The following is a 15,299-nucleotide window of genomic DNA, read 5'->3' on the forward strand; positions in this document are numbered from 1 at the left end:
GCAGAGGGAGAAGCAGGCTCCATGCAGGGAGCCCGACGACGTAGGACTCGATCCCGGGTCTCCAGGATCACACCCTGGGCTGCAGGCGGCGCTAAACCTCTGCGCCACTGGGGCTGCCCCCAAACCAGTCTTTAAAACCTAAATGTTACAACAAAACATTTTATGATTTGTATTTATATATAAATATATATATAAAATATATGAACTTCACAAACTTATATCTTATTTCACCTTTGGTTATATAATTAATAAAGTAACTTTATCCAAAAGATTGAAATGACAAAACTTGGAAGACCCTGGAAACTCCAACAGGTATGGTTACCAATGTGAAAGAGATGTGAAAGAGAACAATCACTTCTATTGGAGAAAGCGGCATTGCGGGACGCCTGGGTGGCTCAGCAGTTGAATGTCTGCCTTGGGCTCAGGGCGTAATCCCAGGTCTGGAAATGAGTCCGGCATCAGGTTCCTCAGGGAGTCTGCTTATCCCTCTGCCTCTGTCTCTGCCTCTCTGTCTCTCATGAATAAATAAATAAAATCTTTTTTTTTAAAAGTGGCATTGCAATGAGATTAATTCTTTTTTTAATTATTATTATCTCCTTTCTATTTCATTGGAATTTGTTTTCTATTCCTCACTGTATATGAAGAGAAGCTCTGTCTTCCTATAGACTCTAAGGAATTTCCATTCCAATAATAAATTTTTATTTTCTTAAAAATTGTTATTTATTTGAGAGAGAGAGGGAGAATGAGCAGGGAGGAGGGGCAGAGGGAGAAAGAGACAGAAGAAGATTCTCCACTGAATGGGGAACCCGACTTAGTCCTCAATCCTAGGACCCTGGCATCAGGATCTGAGCCAAAGGCAGATACTTAGCCAACTGAGCCACTCAGGCACCCTTCCAATAATAAATTTTTAAACAGCAATAAAAATGATACTATGTAATATTTATTGAGTACTTACAGCATTCAGGGCTCTATGGGATGAGCTTTCTTAACTTGCATTATCTTACCCAGTTCCTATAACAGCCTTTTGAAGTTAGTACAACCATTGTGTTCATTTGTATGGAGAGGGACATTGAAGCCAGGAAGACTGGTGATTGCTTGGAAAGTGCTGAGCTGGGATTTAAACTTAAGTGTACTGATTTCAGAGCCTGAGCTCTTAGCCACAATTTTATTATGCCTCTCTGTGGACAGCTGATCTCCTTATTCATTTCATTTATTTGTTCATTCATCCATCCCCTCAGCATGGGTGCAGCTCATGTGCTGGGCCCTGTTCTAGCTGTCACATACACAATGCTCAGGTATAAATGTGTATGAGAGGATGAATGTTTACTTCATGACACATGGGCCAAGTACATGGCAGAGGTGAAAAAGTACAAAGGCCCCCAGTACAGTGATGATGATAAAACTTGGCCCTTGGTGAAATGATTCCCCTTCCCCACCTGCCTATGGCCTAGGATTATCTGCAATGTAGAGAACTTTAATGCAGCACCAGTGACCACAGGCAGCCTCTTCACCCCCACAAGGACTTACAGATAGAAGGAAATCCAGACGCTTCCTGCATGAAAAGATGTGTGTTCAAGGATGAATGTTTACTTCAATGTTCTTTCTATTAATAAAATATTAGAAATAATCTAATTATCCATTAAAGATGAGGATTATTTTAAAGTATGGTATATGCATACAGCAGAATGTCATAGAGCAATGTACTGACTTGGGTGTCCATAATAATAAATTTAGGATTAAACAACAAAACAACAACAATTTGACTGAATATTACATAAAATAAAATCTTATTATGAGGGAGAGAAAAATAGAAGTGCCTGGAAGGATATACATACACCAAAATATTGATAACGATTATGTCTAGGTGATGGATTTAGCCATGATTTTTGCCTTTATAACTTTCTGTATTCCCCCAATTTTTTTTTTTTTTATGATAGTCACACAGAGAGAGAGAGAGAGAGAGGCAGAGACATAGGCAGAGGGAGAAGCAGGCTCCATGCAGGGAGCCCGACGTGGGATTCGATCCCGGGTCTCCAGGATCGCGCCCCGGGCCAAAGGCAGGCGCTAAACCGCTGCGCCACCCAGGGATGCCCCCAAATTTTTAATTATGTTTTCATTTTATCTGAGCCCTCAACCAACATTTCCAGAGTTCTTACTATATACAACATAATGTCTTAAACACTGCAGATACAATAATAAGCAAACAGGGTCCCTGCCCTCTTAGACTTTACAGATTAACCAATTACAACAAATATAAGGACTGTTACCCTAGAAATAAAGGATGCTACACAATATAGCTGGGGATCCTAACTCAGTAAGAGGGGGTGGGAGGGTTCAGAGAAAGTTTCTTAAAGAAGGCTACATCTAACCAAGATTCTTAAAGGAGGAATAAGAATCAGCCACTAATATGGGCTGGGGATGGGAGAAAGAAGAATGTTCCTTGCAGTGAAAATAGGAAGAATCCAGATTCAGCTGAGAAAGAACCTTACCGAGTTAATATGCCTTAGGGCTTGGGTGCAAGGAATGTGGAGAAGTGTCTTGAGACTAGAGAAAGAGAGAGAAGCCAGCATGTAGGGCCTTGCAAGTTATGTAGAGGCTTTTAAATATTAACGGAGCTCAATGGAGAATGGCTGAAAGGTTGTGTAGAGGAAGGTGACCTGATTGGATTTTCCTTTTAGAAAACTTCCTTTGGCTTCTGCATGGATTCTGGATTGGAGGAGCAAAGTCTAAGGCAGAGAGGACAGTTAGGAGGCTGTGACAGTATTCTGGGCAGCAGCTGGTGATGCTGACAGTGTAGGAGTGGGAGAGATGGAGAGATGAAAGAGAACGAGACTGCAAAAGCAGAAGTGGCAGGGCTAAGCTATTGACTGGTTGCAGAGCCACTGAGAGAGAAGCAGCCTGAAGATGACCTTCCACCAATTCATCTCTCCATTCTTATCTTAGCTAGGCTAAGATAGGATGTCACTCTTGTAAATTCCAAGTACCTTGCACTTTTCCCTTTAACAACATGAGTTCTTGGGACACCTGGGTGGCTCACCAGTTGAGCATCTGTCTTTGGCTCAGGATCTGATCCTGCGGTCGGGATCGAGTCCCACATCGGGCTCCCTGCGAGAAGCCTGCTTCTCCCTCTGCCTGTGTCTCTGCCTCTCTCTCTGTCTCTCTTGAATAAATAAATAAAATCTTAAAAACAAACAGCAAAAAACCAACATGAGTTCTTTGTTCAAGATCTGTCTTTTCTTTAGAATCTGAACTCCACGATGGCAGGGACAGGGTTTGTCTCATTCACTACTAGATATAGTGATTAGTGTAGTGCCTGGTACAGAGTAGACATGCCTCTTCCTTTGTTGTTGTATTTTGGTTGTATGGATGATGCCAAGCTTTCTTGCTTGGGCAACTTCTAGATGATGTCATCCTTTGAGAAAGGGAGCAACTGGAGCAAGCACATGTAGTACTTTTATGATCATTAAAACAATAGCAACAAAAACCAGTGAAATGATTTTCATTTTTGGAAGATAAAAAAAGGAACTCTTTCCTGTTCTTGAAAAATTCTAACTCTAACTGGCAAGACAGGCAAACAGATAATTCTGATAAGAGTAGGTACCCAATGTGCTGTGGAAGCACTCGGAAGAGCCCTCAGCCAGGCTTTAGGGTCAGATAGGCGTCCTTTACGGAGTAATATGTAAGTCAAGTCCTAAGAGCAAGTTGCAGGTAGTTAAGTCAGAGCTGAGTGGGAGGTGAAGAGCTGTGACATTTCAGGCTAATGCTGCTACCCATGTCTGGAGGCAGCAAAAAGCATAGTGAGTTCAGAAATAGGAGGCTTGTTGTCAAGGCTGGAGCACTTGAGTGTCGATTGAGGTTCAGATTGGCTGTGTCTCTCTCCCCCCACTTCTCTTCATGGTCAGAGCTTTATTGTTGTAGCCATGATCATTCATGGTATTACTGTGAGCTCTTAGCTCTTATGCTTAGAGAAAGTCTTAGCTGTGCATTTGAAATCACTTTCTTTACTAGAGAAGGATAGAGAAAGGATTATTGAAAATCTAGAAAACTAATTGAGGCCATAAATTGATATGTCACTCCCTGAATACTAGAAGCTCAGCATATAATCTGTCAGGGTTGAATCAGTTGTGAACAAACAATACCAAGTCCTGCTGGTATTGGTTGGGCCAAATGGATGGAGAAGCTAGTTTGGAGCCTAGGAGTCCTTGGGATCTCCTAGTATCAGTGCAGTTCAGCTGTCCTTTCTGCCATGGAGCTCATTTAACCTTCTCTAACAGCACTATTTCTGGCTGGCCCATTTATTTTTGGTGTCCAGAGGAGTTGTTATTTGTTTTGTTTTGGTTTTATATAGTTCACAGTGCTCTACTGTGATGGTGACCATAGTACTTTGTTATTCTAGGATTGGGGGTGGTGTGGGTGTGTATCTATGGCAGGGGAAGACAGCAGAGCGTCATCTGAATCCCTGTCCTTTATCCACATGCTGCTGCTGTCAAAGATAGGGTTTATTTATCAACCTGATGTAGTAACTCTGTTGTTAGCTCTCTTGTCATCAGGTCAGTTATATCAAGAAAAGGCTGTGTAGACTACGGGTCTCAGTATGGTTCTGAGTTTTAGGGGAGAAAATGGAATGATATTATTAGTCTTTTAGCATTTAGAAGACTCTCAAACTTCAGGAATTATGTTGAAATTTTAGAAACAGAGATTTGGTTAATGAGAAGAAAGTTTTGGTTATTATGGAACCCAAAAGGGGAAAAAAATAGCCAGGTCTTTGTAGCATTTTCAGTCTGCTTTCTGAGGCAAGCATCAACAGTTAACTTCTGGAAGACTGGGAGAAACCCTGTATGGAAGGGAAAGTGAGGGATGCCTGGGTGGCTCAGCAGTTGGACGTCTGTCTTCAGCTCAGGGCATGATCCCAGGGTCCTGGGATCGAGTCCCACATCGGGCTCCTTGCAGGGAGCCTGCTTGTCCCTCTGTCTATGTTTCTGCCTCTTTCTGTGTGTCTCTCATGAATAAATAAATAAAATAAAATATTTTTTTAAAAAAGGAAGTGAAAGTGAAAGCTGATGAGTGGAAAACTAAGTTAATTGACTTTGATTGGCATTTTCCTTGTTAAAATGGTGTGCAAAAGTTATGCATGTTCTTCAGGATAGCCTAGTGAGTTTGTTTTTCCTGTGTCAAAATACAGAGTGGATTGTGTGTATTCTGTTTTATTTAAGGATTATAACAATACTTTAACTTGATAAAACATGGGAACCTATGAGTTTTCAATGGTAAGGGCTACTTAGAGGTGACTTCCTCAAAGCCTTTATGTTAGGGCCCCATAATCTAAGATGGATTAATATACAGAACATTTAGAAATGATCAGTTCTAAACCATTTGCTTTTTTTATTATTTATTTGTGAGAGACACAGAGAGAGAGGCAGAGACACAGGCAGAGGGAGAAGCAGACTCCCTGTGGGACTTGATCCCAGGATTCCGGGATCACAACCTGAGCCAAAGGCAGACCCTCAACCACTGGGCCACCCAGGCATCCCTAAACCATTTGCTTTTAACTAAATTGAATTGAATTGAACTTTGAATCTTAGTCATTAAAAAGCCTTTGTAAAAGGCAAAGGACTGAACAAGTTACCTCTCCCAGCTTAGGTTTCTTTCTTCTTCTTTATTAAATAACAGCTTTATTGAAATTTAATGTCCACACAATGTAACTTACCCTTTTAAAGTGTACAAATTCAGGGGCACCCGTGTGGCTCAGTTAGTTAAGCATCTGCCTTTGGCTCAGATCTTGATCCCGGGGTCCTGGGATAGAGCCCTACATTGGGCTCCCTGCTCAGCCCTATGTTGGGCTGACCACTCAGGTGCTCAGCAGGGAGCCCACTTCTTCTTCTCCCTCTGCCTCTTGCTCTTCCCTTATCCTCATGCTTGCTCTCTGTCTCTCTCAAATAAATAAATAAAATCTTTAAAAAACTAGACTGTATATTTCCACAGTTGTGGTATATTTACTGAGTTGAGCAACAATTATCATTAGCTAGTTACACAATATTTTCGTCTCCCCTCCCAAAAAACCTCATACCTATTAACAGCCACTACCTAGCCCCTCTCTCCAGCCCCTGGAAAACCATTCATCCACCTCTCTGTGTGTATTTGGCTTTCCCAACATTTCATATAAAGAATCATACAGTATGTGACTTTTTGTGCCTGGCTTCCTTCACATTAGTAAAATGTTTTCAAGGTTCATCCATATTATGCAAGGTATCACTATTTCATTTCTTTTTATGGCTGAAAAATATTCCCTTGTATGGTTATACTAAACTTTGTATCCATTCATCAGTTGATAGAGATTTGAGATGTTTCTGTTTTTTGTTTTTTTGTTTTTTTTGGATATCACTAATAATGCTTTTATTAACATTCATATACAAGACTGTGTGAAAAAAAAAGACTTTATGTGGACACATGCTTTTAGTTTTCTTGTGTATATAATGAGGAGTAGAATTGCTGGATCATATGGTAACTCTATGTTTAACCATTTGAAGTTCATCTTGAAAATGGGGAAAACTATGTTTTCTTAGGCTCAGGTTCCCAAGGTCCCAGGGAAGATTATTTACAGCAAGGGATACTTTTTATAAAGATGCAGGGACATAAGGTAGAAGTGGGAGTACTTTCTCAGTCAAAAAGTCCCTAATTCACAGGGATCATCTAGTGTCATGGTTAAGGCCCTTGTGAGTATACAACACGGATCAAACTGTAGGAATCATTAGTCTGTGTTTCTCCACTTTCTCGATGAGCAAGACAGCCAACTTCTTGATGTTTCACTGCCCTGGATAGTAATGGAGATAGTAGTATCTGATCTGCTTACTTCACAAGATAAAAAGAAATACTATACATTGACATCCTTTGTACATTGTCAGATTCTATGCAGGTAATGGTCGTTGTGAAGACAACATAATAATACCCAATTAATTTTGTGATGCAAGTCCAAGTCATTCAAAACAGCCAGGAGTTAAACTTTTGTATTTCTTCAGCTTAGATTTTATTAGAAAAGCATAAGAACTCCCAGGCAGGGCAGCCCCGGTGGTGCAGCGGTTTAGCGCCGCCTGCAGCCCGGGGTGTGATCCTGGAGACCCGGGATCGAGTCCCACATCGGGCTCGCTGCATGGAGCCTGCTTCTCCCTCTGCCTGTGTCTCTGCCTCTCTCTCTCTCTCTCTGTGTCTCTATGAATAAATCAATAAAAAAAAAAAAAAAGAACTCCCAGGCATATAGATGTATTATAATTTTTTTTAAAGATTTATTTGTTTATTTATGATAGAGACAAAGAGAGAGAGGCAGAGACACAGGAGGAGGGAGAAGCAGGCTCCATGCCTGGAGCTCGACGTGGGACTCGATCCCGGGACTCCAGGATCACACCCTGGGCCAAAGGCAGGCGCCAAAACGCTGAGCCACCCAGGGATCCCCCACATAGATGTATTATAAATAAAATAGTCACATGTGAAAAAAACCATCCTCCTTCCCCCTGCCCCATCTCTTCCTGTCTACTCCTATTCTCCAATCCAAAACAAGTTAGGCTCCTGGGTTGGATTCCACTGGATGTTCAAAAGCAGGAAATAGTCTCCACACATTTGAATGCCCATAGGGTTATCTTAAAAATGTGGCAGTTAGAAAAGTTATAGGTTAAATAATCTATTGGGGAACATCCTCAGGTCCCACTCATCTTTGTTGTTTTTGTCTTGGAAATATGATGTCCTTCTTGCTCATTAATCTCCTCCTTACCTTTCTGTAAAGGCAGCCAGAATTCTGTTAGGGCAGGTCGACTTTTAGGGCTCTACTATCAGAGAGCTAGTGATGTGTTCTGAGGTTTCTTCAAAAAGTTATAGCTTTCTCACTAGTGTTACCTTTGGTAGTATTGTTTCTATGAGAAAATATGCTTCACATATGGAATCTCAGGATAGGTAAATATCTTCATCTTTTTAAAGATTTTATATATTTATTCATGAGATACACAGAGAGAGAGGCAGAGACATAGGTAGAGGGAGAAGCAGGCTCCCTGCAGGATCCTATAAGATCATGACCAATGTGGGCCTGGATCCCTGGACCCCAGGGTCATGCCCTGAGCTGAAGGCAGATGCTTAACCACTGAGCCACTCAGGTATCCCTCAGATCTTTAAAGTCCTCTAGAGCTCACTTCTAGCTTATGTGTGAAGAATTTTAACAAAATCCCTGACAAGTGGTCTTTTGGTTCCAGTTGTGTCTCTTTTGTGACAGGAAATATACTGTCCCTTGTAATGTAAGTGCTCAATAAATATTTAATGAATGAATGGATAGATAGAGTGTGACAATGAGTTCATTACATCCAACTCTGCTAGAGAATTTATCCTCCTATTTAGTTCATAGCTGCCCCCTAATTCCTAGTTTCATTCCCTTTGAAGCAATCCTTAAAAATTAAGACTTCTTGCATAAACAACAGGAATGTACAAAGAAAAATAAAATACTTGTCCTTGTACCCAATATCTAAATGTTTTTATAAATTCATTTACTTATTTGAAAAAGAGAGAGAAAGGGAAAGTGTGAGTAAGAACAGGGTCAGAGGAAGACAATCTCAAGCAGACTCCCTGTTGAGCGCAGAGTTCCATCTCATGACCCATAAGATCATGACCAGAGTCAAAACCAAGAGTTGGGAGCTTAATGGACTGAGCCACCCACATGCCTCCCACCATATCTAAATTTTTAACAAATATTATTTTCACTCTATTTGCCTTAGATTAAAAAAACAAATACAGTTGTAACCCTCTTAGCAGTCTACTCAGATCCCAGTCTCCTGGCTTAATAAGTATCTTTCCCAAAGTTACACACTTAGAAAATAGCAGAGCTGGAAATTGAACCTAGATCTCTTTTGTTCAAAAGCTATTGCTCTTTCCATAATGCCATGCTATTCCACTTGAATAAATATGCATAATAGTGATAATATTTATTGCCTATTTATAAATGGATTAAGTGTCAAGGATTACATAAAACACTATTCTCCTGTTCCTGTTTACCATATTAAGTGACTTAAAAATAATTTTATTTTCGTGAAATGTAGATATGAATTATCGTAGATATCAAATTAACAGAGTTTAGTTGCAGAAGTATTATATATGAAAAGAATGTCAATTAAGATGATTAATCATTTTTAGTGGAGTGGAACTTTATTTTTAGGAGAGAGATTGGTGAGACATTAGTATGTTTTCAACTGTTTCCATTATGAGAGCAATCTGGGGGGTCTGAAATGATTAAGCAAATGTGAAGCTGAGTTTTTTTTAAAAAGGAGACTTGACAGTTGGTTATGTTAATGGGGCATGACATACAACAGCTGGCTTGTAATCCTCCTACTATTGTTGGCAATGATTGATTCCTTATTAAAGTCTTATTTCCAGCCTGAACTAATACATTAAGAAGCAGTGGGAAGATGAAATTAAAAAAAAAGAAAAAAAGAAAAACAGGGGAGAGCCATTAATGTTTGAAAAAAGTATTTTGAGAGAAGAGTAAAGGTTTTCCATGTTCTATGTAAAAAAGGAAGAACAAAGACAGATGCCCTCTTGCTTGCTTAGGAACCTGCAGTGTCTATTTATTTCCCCAGCAATGCAGAGTTTATAAAACCATATGGACCAGGCACTAACCCGCAAGAGGCCCAATTTAGTAGGTCTAGCACATGGCCCAGGCATGCACACTTTCGTGTGTTAAAGCTACAAAAAGCCAAGTAAAACAAAACAGAAGCAACAACCAACAAAACAATCTTCCCAGCAAGCAGCTCCTGGCCCTCTTCCATTGGCCTTTTCTTCACTTGTTCAAATCCAGAGCCAGGACGTTCCTGGAGGAACAGACTCAGGCTCCTTACCCTGACTTTTAAGATCTTCCTAAAGTGGTTGTGAACTTCCTTTCCTCTCTCCCTCCATGGCATGACATTATGGGCTCTTTGTTTCAGTCTAGTTGGCCCTCTGCACTTTTGCTTCTGTTCTACCTGCCTGGATTGCCTTACATCCTCCCCTGAGCCTAGCCAAACCTGATTCATCCTTTCAGGAAAGCTAAAATGCCAGCTCTCTGTGGAACCTTCTCTGATAACCTCTCTCCCCTATTTCCTATAGTGTTTACTATTTGCATAGTTCATATGGTCCTTTAATAGCGATTTGCATTCCCCATTGCTCAGATCTCTTATTCAAAGCCTGGGTTCTATCTTGTATATTGAAGTTAAATTGTTAGAAAAGTTTATGTTAATTACAAAATTAACATTTTATAAAGAGGAATGCTTTTAGATAAGCTTTTCATCCTGAAACACCTGGGTAATCTTGTATGCAGATTGAGTTCTATTAGAATTAAATCCAGGGGGGGCCTGGGTGGCTCAGTTGGTTAAGCATCTGAGTCTTGTTTTCATGGTGGTGAGATCTCCATGCTCAGCATGTAGTCTACTTGGGATTCTCTCTTTCCCTCTGCCTCCCTCTCTGCCCCTCTCCTCTGTCATGTGAGCACTCATGTGCTTGCTCTCTCTCACTCAAATAAATAAAAACTTTTTTAAAACAAAGCATTAAATCCAGAGAGGTCAAAGTTGGCAGGTTAATTATTCATCAATTCTTTCTATTTTTTAAGATTTATTTATTTTAGGGAGTGAGAGAGAGCTTGCACAAGCAGAAGGAGGGAGAGGGACAAGGAGAAACCACCCTGAGGTCAGAGCTCCATCCCAAAACCCCAAGATTATGACTCATGACCTGAGCTGAAATCGAGAATCAGAGGCTTAATGGACTAAGCCACTCAGGAGCCCCTATTCATCAATTCTTTTGTTCAACAAATATTTATTGAGCACTTACTGTATACCAGGCTGTTCTTGATACTAGTGATATAGCTGTGAACAAAACAGGAAAAATCTTGCCTTTCTTATGGGGTTCACATGCTAGTGGGCAGAGACAGACAAGAAACAAAATTAACAAGGAAATATAATATTTTAAACAATGAAAGTGTATAGAATTAAAAAAAATAACAATGAAGGGAGTGCTGGGGTGAGGTCTAGGGTGAGTTACACTTTTAAATAGGGTGGTCACTTCCTTGTGGCAGTGGTATTTGACCAAAGACCTAAAGAATGTGAGGAAGAGAATGAGCAGATATCTAGAGAGAGAGAGCATACCATACAGAAGGATCAGCAAGCCCCAAAACCCTAAGGAAGGAAGATGCTTGCTGGTTTTGAGAAGGAACAAAGTGAACCATGTGGCTGGAGCAAAGTGTGTAGGGGGAGAGTAGTAGGAAAAAGGGAAAAGACAGGGCATGGAGCCAGGCTCCAGATTCTGTAGGGCCTTGGGCCTTATAGGCTAATGAAACCTATCATTTCACTCTAAATTTGATGAAAAAACAGTGGGGGTTTACAGCAGAGGTGTAATCTGATGTGTTTTAAAGGGTCACTGTGGCTGCTGTGCTAAGAATACACACTATAGGGGAGCAAGGGTGGGAGCAGGGAGACCAGTTACAGGGGCTATTCAAATAATTTAATGGCATGATCAATCACAGTGTCTTGGGCCACAGTAGTAGAGGTGACAATGCTGTCGTAGTAGATGGATTCTCTCTATATAGAAAGTAGAAATAAGATTTACAGACAGGGATCCCTGGGTGGCGCAGCGGTTTGACGCCTGCCTTTGGCCCAGGGCGCGATCCTGGAGACCCGGGATCGAATCCCACGTCGGGCTCCCGGTGCATGGAGCCTGCTTCTCCCTCTGCCTATGTCTCTGCCTCTCTCTCTCTCTCTCTCTCTGTGACTATCATAAATAAATAAACATTTAAAAAAAAAAAAAAGATTTACAGACAGATGAGATGATGTGTATGAGAAAGAAGAGTCAAGAATAGCTCAAAAGGTTTTGGCCCAAACAACTGCAAATATTGAGTTGTTACCAATTGAAATGGGATCCACCAGGGAAGGAACATGTGTGCTGAGAAAGATCAGTAGTTCTGTTTCAGATGCCACAAGTATAACAGGTTTATATTCAAGTGGACATTTCTACTAGGTAGTTAGATACAGATTGGCGTTCAGGAGAGAGGCCTAGATGGGCAAATAAACTTAGAAATTTTCTACATTGACCATGCTAGCAAATACAGTCTCTTTGGAGTTATTAAAACAAACCTTTCCATATTATTGGAAAATTGTGAGAATAATATAAGCAAGCTAGCCCCTATCTAACATATCAGCAAAAAATAAAAAATATATGGAGCACTTACCTCTTCATTAATTCAACAAATATTTAGGGAGTGCTTCCTAAACTATGCAGTGAGAGTGCCAACATACCAAATATGCCTTGTCAGCCCTGAAAATACTCTAGTGTAGTTGAGGTGATTTTAAGCAGGCTGTGACTCCACAAGGGGATGAATGCCACTGGAGAGGGCTTCTTGGCTGTTGTGGGAACTGAAGGAATAGAGAAAGACGTATGAATTATTGACCCTTTCCTTGGGCAGCTCACAGATATAAACACGCGAAAAGTTAAATAGCTCTAAAAGGTGAAAATAATCCCTCAAGATGACAGACAAGCAATGTCATGAGGCACCATATGAACACTTGCCAAGTGTTGATATTTGCCTTAGGAGTTCAGAGGAGGGAGACATCTTTCTGGGCTGGGGTACAGAGAAGGTTTTGTTTGGTTGGGATTGGAACTAGGATTTGAAAAAAAGAGGCGGTGTTTCTCGAGGGGATGTGATAGCACTTTCCTTTATTCTAAGAGTGATGAGATGCCTGTGAAGGGTTTTAAGTAAGGGAGATGTCAGGATAAGATTTGAATTTTGAAAACATTACTCTGGCTATAATATGGAGAACAGATGGCTGGAGTAAAGTCTGGCAGACAGGACAGACTGTTGCAAAAGTCTTTGCTATGAGAATGGAGCATTCAAGTTGAGCTACCTAGCAAAGAGTGGGATATGTTGGGCTAGATCTTGGGGGAGAGGACTCAGGTGAAGGTTTGGGGTTGGGGGTTGTTTGGGAGGCTGTAGTGATAACCCTAAAAGTGGTTAACATCCCTGAAGGAGAAAGTATGGAGAGAAAAAAACATCAGAAGGGGAAGAAATAACTGTTGTTTAAGCACTCACTTTAGGGAACTGGCAAAAAAAAAAAAAAACCAACAAAACAAACACACACACACACACACACACACACACACAGAAAAAAGTCCAGAGAGATAGAAAAGCAAGGTATCACTGGGCATAAGATGAAACAGGCATTTATGTGCAGAATGTTGGGTAAGAATCCCTGCATTCATCTGCAATTTTACTTTCCATGAACTTTATTAAACTATCTTATGTGACAAAGGAATCTAAGTAGACATCGAAATCATGATTAAACACTAATCTGGAATCTGGCAGCCTGGTTCCCCTTGTGCAAAATGGTAGTAGATAGATAAGTAGATAATAAGTAGGTTATTTCCTCTAGGAGCTTAGATCGGAAAAGGGCCTTGAAAATCACCTACTTTCCAACCACTTCATTTTATAAATGAGGACACTTAGGCCTCTGGAGAAGTGCATTTCCAAGGTCATACAGCCATTTAGTAACAGAGCTCAGACCAGAAAAGGATCTTCTGAGTTTTTATTTAGACTTTGATCTTTCTCAATATCTCTAAGCCTAAATAACACTCTTGTTCTAAGAGCCCAGATTTAATGAAAAGAGCGAAATGAATTTTAAATTTTTTTTAGAAACGAGGAATATTTTGTCTTAAGTTACAGTCAATGGGAAGAAATGTGTTGCCCACTTCTAATCCAAATCTATTTGGGAGAATGCTCAGTTCTAATTATGCCCTCCTGAGTCTACGTTATTCACTGAAACTATTTTTTATCTTTCAAAGGGCAGTGCAAGTGCAATTCTTACTGAGGTTTGTTCTCATCGTTCCAGTAAGAATTAATCATTCTTTCTTCTGGATTCCCATAGATGCAGTGTTTTTCAAACTTCAGTATGAAACCTATTAGTGGGTCATGAAATCAACTCAGCAGGTCACTCCTAGGAAGAAAAATAGAATAGAAAAACACCAAGAATACATCACACAAAGTGATGGTAACATTACTCTGTGAAACTTTTAACTTCAGTTACGTGTGTATGTGTGTGTGTGTGTGTGTGTGCATCCTGGATTGCAGTATAAAATGTAAAAAGTTGAATAATACAAGCTTGGAGGATTCTAGTGTCAAACATATCCCTACACCTATCTAGCCACCCAGCTCTTTGAGAGTTGTGACTATCTTCATCTTTTGTATCTGTCATGCCCAACATACTACCTGGTGGATACTCAGGAGATACTGATTAGAATTATTATGAAGAATTAAGATAGGGTATCCCTGGGTGGCTCAGTGGTTTGGCTCCTGCCTTTGGCCCAGGGCATGATCCTGGAGTCCCAGGATCAAATCCCACATCAGGCTCCCTGCATGAAGCCTGCTTCTCCCTCTGCCTGTGTCTCTGCCTCTCTCTCTCTCTCTCTCTCTCTCTCTCTCTCTCTCTCTCTCTCTTTCTCTCTGTGTGTGTGTGTGTGTTTCTTTCATGAGTAAATAAATAAAAATCTTAAAAAGAAGATAGAATTAGAAGAATGAAGAGCAGTCAGGTTAGGGAAGAAGTGAGAACTTGATTTAAGTATAAAGGTTTTAGGGGTGCCTGGGTGACTCAGTGGTTGAGCATCTGCCTTTGGCTCAGGTTGTGATCCCAGGGTCCTGAGATCGAGGCCCACATCAGGCTTCTGCTTCTCTCTCTGTCTCTCATGAATAAATAAATAAAATCTTAAAAAAAAAAAAACTATAAAGGTTTCAGTTTCCTTTAGTTTAGATGTTAATATTATTTTTTTCAACCTGGTATTACTGGAACTAAGAACCCATGTTTCATATCTGTGCTGTGGGATGGTCTCCCAGTCACCTTCAATGTCCTGTGTGATGTGGTATAAATAATACTTCCTGCTAATGTTGCAGCTGTCATTCAAGGATCTTAAATTGCTTTATGAGCAGGATCTGGTGATGAGTGCCTGGCTTCACTTGGCAGGTGCCAGAGCTAAGAACCAGTGACTCGCTGAAATCTCTGGGCTCCAGACTGACGCCTCCCTCCCCCCTTCTCCCTCCCCTCAGCCTTCTCTTTCCCTCATCCCTTAGAGGAAGGAGCCTTTGACCCTGCCTCTTTGTGAGCTTGTCCTACCAGTAAACAGTTTGCAAGGATTCAGAAACTAGATTTACCCTTTCTTTGGAGGTGGCTCTGGTGTCTATGGGGGTGGGAGGTATATGGTAGTAAAGGCTTTGTATTTAACTGCTTCAGGACTTGAAAAGTCCAGGGAGGAAAATTGGG

At 40.7% G+C, this 15,299-nt stretch overlaps 1 protein-coding gene across 14 annotated transcripts in view; it reads left to right on the forward strand.

Annotated features, from left to right (window-relative positions):
• The window catches only part of PDE4DIPP2 (phosphodiesterase 4D interacting protein), a 224,251-nt gene that overhangs the window by 67,316 nt on the left and 141,636 nt on the right, over positions 1–15,299 (forward strand). The window lies entirely within an intron of this gene.

Source organism: Canis lupus, chromosome 17, assembly GCF_011100685.1.
Source record: "Canis lupus familiaris isolate Mischka breed German Shepherd chromosome 17, alternate assembly UU_Cfam_GSD_1.0, whole genome shotgun sequence".
Classification (NCBI taxonomy): domain Eukaryota; kingdom Metazoa; phylum Chordata; class Mammalia; order Carnivora; family Canidae; genus Canis; species Canis lupus.